The sequence below is a fragment of the Penaeus vannamei genome, chromosome 20 (genome assembly GCF_042767895.1).
Source record: "Penaeus vannamei isolate JL-2024 chromosome 20, ASM4276789v1, whole genome shotgun sequence".
NCBI lineage: Eukaryota > Metazoa > Arthropoda > Malacostraca > Decapoda > Penaeidae > Penaeus > Penaeus vannamei.
Window position 1 is genome coordinate 27,295,601 of NC_091568.1, and position 14,535 is coordinate 27,310,135.

Below are 14,535 nucleotides of genomic sequence, written 5' to 3' on the forward strand. Positions count from 1 at the left end.
ATACTGTATACTATATATGAATTTATATACTCACAGATTGATAGATATGTGTATATATATGTATAATGCATGTATATATATATATATATATATATATATATATGAGGAGGAAAAGTCACAATGGAAATCAAAATACAATGTAACGTTTCGAACCCTTCATGAGTTCCTCTTCAGACAAATGATAAAAGACTTTTGGTTAATCATACGTCTGGAGACGAACGCTTGAGGAGAGTTCATTTCCTTCATTTCTTATCGTGGTTGTTTTCCTTTTTGTTTTTGTGTACAAATTACTGCATTTGTGCTTATGTTCATATATATATTTATATGTATACATATATGTATGCTTATATATAAATACACCCATATATATTATTCATATATGTAAATATGTTTACATATACATATATGTGTGTGTGTGTGTGTGTGTGCATAAGTATATATTAGATTTCTTTTCGAAAAGGTACCTTCTATATCATGGTTATATTTTAAAACATTTAGGATAAACTGCCTAAGCATTTTCTAAGAGTAGTTTTTCATAGGCTTATATGCATTTGAAATTATTAATACAATGTATTTATTTTGCTCTGTCCTAATACAATCCTTCTGAAATACAATCTAACACTAGGCTATATTGATGGTCTATTGCTACTTTTAATAATCTTCAATGCAATTTGTTGACTGACAATTCATTATGAGAAAGATTTTCAAATAGGTTAAGGGCCTGTTAGCTCAGTTGGTTAGAGCGCCGTGCTAATAACGCGGATGTCGAGGGTTCGATCCCCTTACGGGCCAAGTAAGAGTACTTTTAATACAATGAATCTGGTGTCCGTTTATCGCATGTGAATCCATCAGGCTTCAGTGCCGGATATATGTCAGATCCAAGGTTATATATATATATATATATATATATATATATATATATATATATATATATATATATATATATATATATATATATATATATCATGTATATGCATATATATACACATATGTGTATGTATTTATCTCTCTCCTTCTCTTTCCCTCTCTCTCTCTCTCCTTCAGTTTCTGTGTGTATGAATATATATCTCGTATTCATAAGTGCTTACTCAATATTCGATTTCCCATCGTAGTAGCTATCAGCTGATGGTGAACAGGTGTAACCATAGGATATCAATCAATATCTGAAAATCAGTATTATAGTTCCACTCAGGTATAGTTTCTGTTTATTGCATCATCACTGGTAGTGATGACATGGACGCTGACAAGAAAATCCAGATGAACTGGATGAACTGATCGAGTCTGAGGACGAGCCATGGAGTAAGGTCTCCGATTCAGATTAGGAAGATGACACGGAGTATTACGCATGAGGTGTCTGGCTCGAATCCCCCTCTACTAAAAATGAGTCACTGCTTATTTCTGATAAAGTGGGCCTTTCTGGTGAATTTGAAGTTGGTTTCAAGTTGTTATACCATGAGCTGATCTAGCATAATATTTTTGTGTCCCTTTTTTGCTCTGGCAGGGATACCCCACCACGAAAAATGTCTGTTATTGGTCATTCCTAATACACTTTATCATGCTATTACGTTTTGACTTGTTTTTCTTTGTTACTAGTTAAGCTAGCTCAAATTTTTCATATATTATCTTGCCCCTGTGTAGCAAACCCACCAGTTAATAACGCGGAGGTCGAGGGTTCGATCCCCTTACAGGTCAAGGAGCATAATTATAATACAATGCCTCAAGTGTCGGTTTATCGCATGCAAAACCACCAGGCTCCAGTGCCAGATATATGCCAGTGCCAATACTGGTACACAGACAAGACGGAGACGCTGCATTTCTAGCCTCTACTATTCTTAGCTTAACAATTTTTACTTGCAGCCTTCCTTCCTTCCGCCCAATAGACTAAATAACTGGAGCTCACACACACACGCATGTGTTTGTGTAAGTATATATGTACATATACACACACATGCATGTACATGTTTATATATATATATATATATATATATATATATATATATATATATATATATATATATATATATATATATATATATATATATATATATATATATATATATATATATATATATATATATATATATATACATACATATGTGTTGTGTATGTATACATGTCGTGTACACACACGCACACACACGTGTGTGTGTGTGCGGTGTGTGTATTGATGGTAAATTGCTACTTTTAATAATCTTCAATACAATTTGTTGACTGACAGTTCATTGTGAGAAAGAGTTTCAAATAGGTTAAGGGCCTGTTAGCTCAGTTGGTTAGAGCGCCGTGCTAATAACGCGGATGTCGAGGATTCGATCCCCTAACGAGCCAAGCATGTGTACTTTTAATACTATGACTCTGGTGTCGGTTTATCACATGCAAATCCATCGGGCTCCAGTGCCAGAAATATACCAGTGCCAATGTCAAATTCTGGTACGCAACGTAGACTCCAGGTCGTTGGCAACGCTACTTTGATAGCCTCTACTATTATTAGCCTAACAGTCTGTATTTGCAGCCATCCTTCCGCCCACTAGACTAAATAACTGGGGCACACACACATATATATATATACTATTAGAGAGAGCGAGAGAGAATGTTATATCTATCAATCTGTCTTTATGTATACACATATATGAATATGTATATGTATATATGTATACGTTTAAAGAAATATATACAAATATTTATTCAAACGTAGACATATACACACACACACACAGACACACACACACACACACACACACACACACACACACACACACACACACACACACACACACACACACACACACATATATATATATATATATATATATATATATATATATATATATATATATGTATATATATATTTATATATATGCCTATATATACATATATATACATATTTTTATATAAGTATATATATAGACTTGCATATACATATATATGTATGTGTTTGTATGAGTCTTTCCCCTCCTCCCTTCCTTATCTCAAGATACACACACACACAAACACACGCGCGCGCACACACACACACACACACTCACACACACACACACACACACACACACACACACACACACACACACACACACACACACATATATATATATATATATATATATATATATATATATATATATATATATATATATATGTGTGTGTGTGTGTGTGTGTGTGTGTGTGTGTGTGTGTGTGTGTGTGTGTGTGTGTGTGTACAATTATTCAGCAACGTGTATCATTCCAGTAAGGTATCTAGATCTGAGCATATATATAAATATGTATATATATGCAAACACACACACACATATGTATATATATACATATGTTCAATACGTTGGGGGGAGTCTGGTATCAAACCTGGGTCTTTTTCTTTCTTTTTCTTTTAGAATATTCTTCTTCCTTTAGATGATTTAAGAGTTTTTCTGCAAGAAACTTCACGCGCTCATGTAAACAAGCCGCCCCTCACTCACTTACCTAAGCCTCATTTGCCTTTGGTCTCCCTGCTGAACGGCCTCTTCGTCTCCGCCGCTTATCTCTCGCCCTCCGACAGACTCTTGGAGACCACGGAGGGCGCTGAAGACCAGTCCGTTGACCACGTGATCGGACTCAGGTGGGAGGACAAACGAAGAGTTGCTAAGGTGTACATGAATGAAAACATGTTCACTCACATACTCGGGCGTATATACTCCTATACACATACATATAACTGATATCTGTATATATATGTATATATGTACATTTATATATGTACATATATGGGTATGTGTGACATATAATATATAGGAATATATATATAGAAATGGAATAGAAATCAAAATAAAGTATAACGTTTTGAACCCTTCACGAATTCCTCTTCAGACAAATGATAAAAGATTTGGTTAATCATACATCTGGAGAGGAATTCTGAGAGTTCATTTCCCTCATTTATTAGTGTGGTTGTTTTCGTTTTCGTTTTTGTGTTACACAATTACTGCGTTTGTGCTTGTGTTCATATATATATATATATATATATATATATATATATATATACATCCATATATATCATTCATATATGTATATAATTTATATATATATATATATATATATATATATATATATATATATATATATATATATATATGTGTGTGTGTGTGTGTGTGTGTGTGTGTGTGTGTGTGTGTGTGTGTGTGTGTGTGAATGTGTGTGTGTTTACATAAGTATATATTAGATTTTTTTCTTTTCGAAAAGGTACCTTATATAGCATGGCTATAAGATTTGAAAACATTTAGGATAAACTGCCTAAGCATTTTCTAAGTAGTTTTTCATAGGCTTATATGCATTTGAAATGATAAACACAATGTATTTATTTTGCTCTGTCCTGATATGATCCTTCTGAAATACAATCTAACACTTGGCTATATTGATGATAAAATGCTACTTTCAATAATCTTCAATATAATTTGTTGACTTACAATTCATTATGAGAAAGCTGTTTAAGTAAGTTAAAGTCCTGTTAGCTCAGCTGCTTAAAGCGCCGTGCTAATAATGCGGATGTCGAGGGTTCGATCCTCTTACGGGCCAACATGTTGAGTACTTTATTCAATTACTCTGGTGTCCGTTCACCGCACGCCAATCCATCAGTCTCCAGTGCCAGATATATGTCAGTGACAAGGTCAAACACTGGTACACAGACAAGACGGAGACTCAAGGTCGTTAGCAACGCTGCATTTCTAGCCTTTCTGCCGCCCACTAAACTAAATAACTGGAGCACACGCACTCATACACATATATTATTAGAGATAGAAAGAGGGAGGGAGAGGGGGAGAGAGAGATACAGACACAAATATATGTTATATCTATCAATCTATCTTTATATACACATATACATGCATCTAGAAATATGTAGATGTATATACGTATACGCATAATTGTATATATGTACATACATATATATACACACAAATATACATGTAAATATGTATATATATATACATATACTTATATAGATATTAGGATGTATATATATTCAGCAGTCTGTCATTCCACCACGGGACTTACTTAATTTGTTTGGGTGGAAATGCAGACGAGGTACCGTCAACCCACTGCCACAAGGGTTTCTTGGTGGGGAGGGAAATAAGCCAGCAAAAGAGCGTGCAAACTACTCACCACTGCGACGTAGATTTCCTGAGCTTACGCACATACATACACACACGCACACACATATATATATGTTTGAAAAACTCTGCACAAACTACATTTATTGAAGACAGTAAGGCTAGTTTGTGCATTGTGCGTTTTTCTACCAAAGTCTCAACACGGTAGTGTTTTTCTCTTCATATATATGTGTGTGTTTATCTATTAATATAAATATATACGTGGGTGTACATATATATGCATATATTTAAATAAGTATATATATACATATATATACACCCACACACGCACACCCACACCCACACATATATGCACACACACACACGCGGACTTAGAGAAAAATGCATAGATATATTCCTGGTACCCATTTCATTAGGTACCAAGTTTTGCTTTCCTGCCCTACCTGATGCCAATATCTCAAAATAGTTCAGGAAGCATCCTAAGAAACAAGAAAAAACGGCCTCTGTGTTCTCGACGTCGCCTCCTGAACATGAAGCTTTTATTCTTTGCGTTGGATATTTTGTACTACCGTTTGCATGTCTTTTTCTTCTTTCCCAATCCACACTTTATGTTTTGTGTACTAATTCACTTAAAAAAAAAGAAAAAAAAAACTTATAGAGCCAGTTACTTATATAATTTATTTTAAAATGTTGCGCATAAATGAATTATTTCAATTCAAAATTTCATTATTCTGCCATTATATGATTCGTATGAGGAGGGTTCGATCCCCGTGCTGGCAAAAGTTTGGTCTACTGTCTCCGGAGTCTATTCGTTGGCAGCCGATTTCTCTTTTGCTGACAAAATGCCTGGACCAAGGTCAAAGGATGGCACCTTAGGACCGCAGTGTATGCAAGGCTCTTGCATGGTAATGATTATGCGTTCTTCTTCCCTGTCCTGTTCAACACGTTGGGGTGAGTCTGGCATCAAACCTCGGTCTTTTGTTCTTTCTTTTTCTTTTAGAATCTTCTTCCTTTAGATTATTTAAGAGAGTTATTCTGCAAGAAACTTCCACGCGCTCATGTAAACTCACTTACCGAAGCTTATTTAAACAAGTCGCCTCACACTCTCTTACCTAAGCCTCATTTGCCTTTGGTCTCCCTGCTGAACGGCCTCTCCGTCTCCGCCGCTTATCTCTCGCCCTCCGACAGACTCCTTGGGGACCATGGAGGGCGCTGAAGACCAGTCCGTTGACCACGTGATCGGACTCAGGTGGGAGGACAAAGGCTAATCGCAGCGAAGAGTTCCCAAGGTGTACATGAAGGAAAAATGTTCACACACTCACTCAGGTGTATATACTCCTATACACATACATAAACATACATATAACTGATATCTGTATATGTATGTATATATGTATATATATGTACATATATGTGTATATGTAACATATAATATATATGAATATATATATGCATAGAACCCTTCACGAGTTCCTCTTCAGACAAATGATGAAAGACTCTTGGTTAATCATACGTCTGAAGAGGAACTCTTGAAGAGAGTTCATTTCCTTCATTTATTGTGATTGTTTTCCTTTTTGTTTTTGTATACAAATTACTGCGTTTGTGTTTGTGTTCATATATATCTTTTTATATATACATATATATAGCACATATATACACCCATATATATTATTCATATATGTAAATATGTTTACATATATATGTATATATATATATATATATATATATATATATATATATATATATATATATATACATATGTGTGTGTGTGTACATAAGTATATAATAGATTTTTTCTTTCTTTCTTTTCGAAAAGGTACCTTATATATCAAGGTTATGAGATTTGAAGACATTTAGGATAAACTGCCTAAGCATAAGTAGTTTTCCATAGGCTTATATGCATTTAAAATGATTAACACAATGTATTTATTTTGTTATGTCCTGATATGATCCTTCTGAAATACAATATAACACTAGGCTATATTGATGGTAAATTGCTACTTTTGATAATCTTCAATACAATTTGTTGACTGGCAGTCCATTATTAGAAAGATTATCAAAAAGGTTAAGGGCCTGTAAGCTCAGTTGGTTAGAGCGCCGTGCTAATAACGCGGATGTCGAGGGTTCGATCCCCTTACGGGCCAACATATTGAGAATTTTATTCATTGACTGGTGTCTAGTCACCGCACGCCAATCCATCAGTCTCCAGTGCCAGATATATGCCAGTGCCAAGGTCAAACACTGGTACACAGACAAGACGGAGACTGAAAGTGTAGTGAGCTGTGGCTCTTACTGCGTCTTCTTACGACCCACACCCAGCTCAGCATCACCGGAACCCCCCCTAAAAAGCCCCGAGAGATAAAGCGTAATATGGACCAGGGCGCGAGGATCCCGACGGAGGCGCTGCAGAAGGGTGCCACTGACGGAGGCGCTGTAGGAGGACGATGGCGACGCCCTGGGCATTATTTTTTTTTTTTTCATTTGCGAGAAATGACCAATATTACGAACGAGCCGACGACGACCCGATTTCCTGCTCGAGGCCTGCGAAGGATGACGTCGGGAGGTCGCCCTCGAAAACACGCATTTTTCAAGATGGCGCCCAAGATGACGACGAACAAAGATGAAGGAAAAGAGTCAACGGGCATTCGGCGCCAAACCCCTTCAGCTAGCCCACGGAAAACAATTATATCGCTTGTTTAAATTCCTGTATATATGTTCCTTTCTTTTTATATTACTGATATTTTATATGTATTTCTCTCTAAAGAACCTTTTATTTTTCATTTAACACGGCAATCTTTTAGTAAATTCGCACTTTTAGGTATTCATTCTTTAATACAGACATTTAACAATGAAATGAGTCTTGATGCGCGAACACCTCCTGGCGCACGACCTTGTTAGCATAAATAAGGTGGGGTCAACCACCTGAGTGGAGTTGCGCACAGGCATCCAGTCATTAACCTACGGCTGGGTTATCCCTCAGATAACCGCCGTTTTTTTTTAGCTTTGTTCTTTTTATTTGTGTTTTTCTGTCGCTTTTATCCGTTGGATCTTACAGTGAGTCTGCAGTCATATAAGGTATTGTTTTATCAGTTTTATTTTAGATTGCCCCATTTTTACGTATATTTTCTTTTGCTTTTATTGTTTCGGAGGTTTTGCTTATTTTATGTTTTGTGTTAACGGTTTTTGCTTTTAATAATAATAGTTTGAGTTTTGCCTTTTGTTTCGTTTTCCATGTATGATTTATATTTATTATTTGAAGTTTGTTACAGAAATGTATATATATATATATATATATATATATATATATATATATATATATAACAAAGTTTTAAAGTTTTTGAGCAGTGAATACTAAATGAAAAGACTGATGAATTTAAGTGATAAAGTAAATGCTAATGGAATTGTTTCAATGGCTTGACTTTAAAGATAACTTGTAAATAAATAACTTCCTGTGGATGTATTGATAACTGATAAAGCGTAACGTAGTTTACTGATTTATTGAATCTATTTAAACTTTGTTTTATTTAGTCATGTTTCATTTACTTTGATGATTTTAAATACTACGTTTTATCAGTTATGTACAGTAATGGTTCTCTGCATCTTGTAATAACTATCTATATTTATGATTTCATGCTTTGGTCGAAACTTTTGTCAGTGAAACACGCTACCAGTATCGATATCACAGCACGAGAACATGATAATTACTCTGTGCCGAAACAGGAGGCCGGAGGCTTAGGTCTCGTTGGCTCCTACGGCCCCGCAAAATAGGGGCAAGATCATGATAACCCCTACAAAAGTCATTGGCAACGCTGCATTTCTAGCATTTCTTCCGCCCACCAATCTAAATAACTGGAGCACACACACTCATACACATATATATTATTAGAGATAGAAAGAGGGAGGGAGAGGGAGAGAGAGAGAGAAATAGACACAAATATGTTATATCTATCAATCTATCTTTATATACACATATACATGAATCTATAAATGTGTAGATGTATATATGTATACGCATAGATGAATACATATATATATACATACATATATACATATATATATATATATATATGTATGTATGTATGTATGTATGTATATATATGTATACATGTAAATATGTATATACATGTACATATACTTATATAAATATAAGGATGTATATATATTCAGCAGTCTGTCATTCCGCCACGGGACTCAATTAGTTTGGGTGGAAATACAGCCGAGTTAAAATCAAGCCACTGCGACAGGCGTTTCTTGGTGGGGAGGGAAATAAGCCAGCAAAAGAGCGTGAAAACAACTCACCACTTCGACGTAGATTTCCTGAGCTTACACACACACACACACACACACACACACACACACACACACATATATATATATATATGGTTGAAAAACTCACAATGCACAAACTACATTTACTGAAGACAGTGAGTCTAGTTTGTGCATTGTACGTTTTTCTATCATAGTATCAACACGGTAGAGTGTTTTTCCCTTCATATTTATGTGTGTGTTTATCTATTGATATAAATATATGTGTGGATGTACATATATATATATATATATATATGCATATATTTATTTAAGTATATATATACATATATATACATACATACACACACACGCACACACACACACACACACACACACACACACACACACACACACACACACACACACACACACACACACACACACACACACACACACACACACACACATATATATATATATATATATATATATATATATATGTGTGTGTGTGTGTGTGTGTGTGTGTGTGTGTGTGTGTGTGTGTGTGTGTGTGTGTGTGTGTGTGTATTTGTGTGTGTGTGTGTGCATATACACCCGTATTCCTGGTACCCATTTCATTAGGTACCAAGTTCTGCCTTCCTGCCCTACCTGATGTCAATATCTCAAGTTCAAGAAGCATCCTAAGAAACAAGATAAAACGGCCTCTGTCTGTGTTCTCGACGTCGTCTCCTGAACATGAAGCTTTTATTCTTTGCGTTAGATATTTTGTACTACCGTTTGCATGTCTTTTTCTTTTTTCCCAATCTACACTTTATATTTTGTGTACTAATTCACTGTACAAAAAAAAAAAAAAAAACTTCTAGAGCCACGTACTTATATAATTTATCTAAAAATGTTGCGTATAAATGAATTATTTCAATTCAAAATTTCATTATTCTGCCATTATATGATTCGTTTGAGGAAGGTTCGATCCCCTTGCTGGCAAAAGTTTGGTCTACTGTCTCCGGAGTCTATTCGTTGGCAGCCGATTCCTCTTTTGCTGACAAAATGCCTGGACCAAGGTCAGAGGATGGCACGGTGGCCAGGCCATTAGGACCGCTGTGTATGCAAGGCTCTTGTATGGTAATGATTATGCGTTCTACTTTCCTGTCCTGTTCAACACGTTGGGGGTGAGTCTGGCATCAAACCTCAGTCTTTCTTTCTTTCTTTTTCTTTTAGAATATTCTTCTTCCTTTAGTTTATTTAATAGAGTTATTCTACAAGAAACTTCCACGCGCTCATGTAAACAAGCCGCCCCTCACTCACTTACCTAAGCCTCATTTGCCTTTGGTCTCCCTGCTGAACGGCCTCTTCGTCTCCGCCGCTTATCTCTCGCCCTCCGACAGACTCTTGGAGACCACGGAGGGCGCTGAAGACCAGTCCGTTGACCACGTGATCGGACTCAGGTGGGAGGACAATGGCTAATCGCAACGACGAGTTACTAAGGTGTATAAGAAGGAAAACATGTTCACACACACACTCAGGTGTATATACTCCTATACACATACAAAAACGCACATACATATAACTGATATCTGTATATGTATGTATATATGTATATGTATATATTCATATATGTGTATGTGTGACACATTGTATACTATATATGAATTTATATACTCAGATTGATAGATCTGTGTATATATATGCAAAATTATGCATGTATATATATATATATATATATATATATATATATATATATATATATATATATATAAAGAGGAAAAGTCACAATAGAAATCAAAATACAGTGTAACGTTTCGAACTTTTCATGAGTTCCTCTTCAGCCAAATGATAAAAGACGTTTGGTTAATCTTACGTCTGGAGAGGGACTCTTGAAGAGAGTTCATTTCCTTTATTTCTTGTCGTGGTTGTTTTCCTTTTTGTTTTTGTGTACAAATTGATGCGTTTGTGCTTTTGGTCATATACATATGTATATGTAGGCATATATATACACCCATAAGTATATATTAGATTTTTTCTTTTCGAAAAGGTACCTTATATATCATGATTGTGGGATTTGAAAACATTTAAGATAAACTACCTAAGCATTTTCTAAGAAGTAGTCTTTCATAGGCTTATATGCATTTGAAATGATAAACGGAATGTGTTTATTTTGCTGTGTCCTGATACAATCCTTCTGAAATACAGTCTAACACTAGGCTATATTGATTGTAAATTGCTACTTTTAATTATCTTCAATACAATTTGTTGACTGACGGTTCATTATGAGAAAGATTTTCAAGTAGGTGTATATGTCTGCTCCAAGGTTATATATATATATATATATATATATATATATATATATATATATATATATATATATATATATATATATATGCATATATATACACGTACGTGTATATGTGCACATACACACATGTGTATATATTTATCTCTCTCCCCCCCCCTCTCTATCTCCTTCAGTTTCTGTGTATGAATATATATCTTGTATTCATAAGTGCATACTCAATATTCTATTTCCTATCGTAGTAGCTAACATCAGCTGATGGAGAATAGATGTAACCATATGATATCAATAAATATCTGAAAATCAATATCTTTATAGTTCCACTCAAGTATAGTTTCTGTTTATTGCATCATCACTGGTAGTGATGACATGGACTCAGACCCAAAAAATCCAGATGAACTGATCGAGTCTGAGGACGAGCCATGGAGTGAGTGAGGTGAGGTCAGATCAGGATGATGACATGGAGTATTACGCATGAGTCACTACTTATTTCTGATAAAATAGGCCTTACTGATGAATTTGAAGCCAGTTTCAAGTTGTTACACCATGAGCTGATCTAGCATAATATTTTGGTGCCCCTTTTTTGCTCTGGCAGGGGTACCCCACCACGAAAAATGTCGTGTATTGGTCATTCCTAATACACTTTATCATGCTTATTACGTTTTGACTTGTTTTTCTTTTGTTACTAGTTAAGCTAGCTCTAATTTTTCATATATTATCTTGCCCCTGTATAGCACACCCACCAGTTAATCAATAACGCGGATGTCGAGGATTCGATCCTTTCACGGGCCAAGGAGTATAATTTTAATACAACGCCTCAAGTGTCGGTTTATCGCATGCAGATCCACGAGGCTCCAGTGCCAGATATATGCCAGTGCCAAGATCAAATACTGGTACACAGACAAAAAGGAGACGCTGCTTTTCAAGCCTCTACTATTCTTAGCTTAACAGTCTTTACTTGTAGCCTTCCATCCGCCCACTAAACTAAATAACTGGAGCTCATACACAAGTATATATGAACATATACGCACATGCATGTACATGTATATATATATATATATATATATATATATATATATATATATATATATATATATATATATATATATATATATATATATATATATTTATGTATATATATACATATATATGTTTTGTGTATGTATACATGTAGTGTATACACACACACACAAACACACTCGTGTGTGTGTGCGGTGTGTGTGTCTGTATGTGTATGTGTGTGTGTATATATATATATATATATATATATATATATATATATATATATATATATATATATATATATATATATACAAGATGTTTTATACATATATATATATTTATGTATGATTTACACACACACACACACACACACACACACACACACACACACACACACACACACACACACACACATATATATAATTATATATATATATATATACATATATATACATATACATATATATGTATATATACATATATATATATACATATACATATATATGTATATATACATATATATATAGTAATACATATTTATATGAATATATATATATATATTATATATGTATATGTATATGTATATATGTATATGTATACATATGTATATATATTCATATACACATATGCATAATTATGTATGTATGTATATATATGTATATATGTATGAAGAGGAAAAGAGTCACAATAGAAATCAAAATGAAGTGTAACGTTTCGAACCCTTTACGAGATCCTCTTCAGACAAATGATAAAAGACTCTTGGTTAATCATACGCTTGGAGAGGAACTCTTGAAGAGAGTTCATTTCCTTCATTTCTAATTGTGATTGTTTTCCTTTTTGTTTTTGTGTACAAATTACTACGTTTGTGCTTGTGTTCATATATATGTATATATATACATATATATGCATATATATACACACCTATATATATCATTCATATATGTAAATATGTTTACATATATATATATATATATATATATATATATATATATATATATGTGTGTGTGTGTGTGTGTGTGTGTGTGTGTGTGTGTGTGTGTGTGTACATAAGTATATTAGATTTTTTCTTATATATCATGGTTATGGGATTTGAAAACATTTAGGATAAACTGCCTAAGGCATATATGCATTTGAAATGATAAACAAAGTGAATTTATTATGCTCTGTCCTGATGTGATCCTTCTGACAGTTCACTATGAGAAAGACTCTCTTGAGAGTTACGGGCCTGTTAGCTCAGTTGGTTAGAGCGCCGTGCTAATAACGCGGATGTCGAGGGTTCGATCCCCTTACGGGCCATGTTGAGTATTTTATTCAATGACTGGTGTCCGTTCACCGCACGCCAATCCATCAGTCTCCAGTGCCAGATATATGCCAGTGCCAAGGTCAAACACTGGTACACAGATAAGACGGAGACTGAAGGTCGTTGGCAACGCTGCATTTCTAGTCTCTACTATTGTTAGGTTAATAGTCTTTACTTGCAGTCTTTCTTCTGCCCACTAAACTAAACTGGAGCACACACACTTACGCACACACAGATATTATTAGAGTTAGAGAGAGGGAGAGAGAGAGATACACACGCAAATATATGTTATATCTATCAATCTATCTTTATGTACATATACATGCATTTATTTATATCTAGATGCATATATGTATATATGAATATATATATACGTATACATGTAAATATGTATATATATGTACTATATAAGGACGTATATATATTCAGCAGTCTGTCATTCCGCCACGGGACTCGATTAGTTTGGGTGGAAATACAGTCGAGGTACCGTCAACCCACTGCGACAGGCGTTTCTTGGTGGGGAGCGAAATAAGCCAGCAAAAGAGCATGCGGACTACTCACCATTTCAACGTAGATTTCCTGAGAATACACACACACACACATGTATATATATGTATAAGGTA

General features: G+C 34.7%; 3 non-coding genes across 3 annotated transcripts; all 3 read left to right on the forward strand.

Annotated features, from left to right (window-relative positions):
• Window positions 1–718: 718 nt before the first annotated feature.
• TRNAI-AAU (transfer RNA isoleucine (anticodon AAU)) lies at window positions 719–792 on the forward strand. Its single transcript has one exon. It is a non-coding gene; the product is annotated as a tRNA-Ile (tRNA).
• Window positions 793–7,142: 6,350 nt separating this feature from the next.
• TRNAI-AAU (transfer RNA isoleucine (anticodon AAU)) lies at window positions 7,143–7,216 on the forward strand. Its single transcript has one exon. It is a non-coding gene; the product is annotated as a tRNA-Ile (tRNA).
• Window positions 7,217–13,834: 6,618 nt separating this feature from the next.
• TRNAI-AAU (transfer RNA isoleucine (anticodon AAU)) lies at window positions 13,835–13,908 on the forward strand. Its single transcript has one exon. It is a non-coding gene; the product is annotated as a tRNA-Ile (tRNA).
• The last annotated feature ends 627 nt before the right edge of the window (window positions 13,909–14,535 follow it).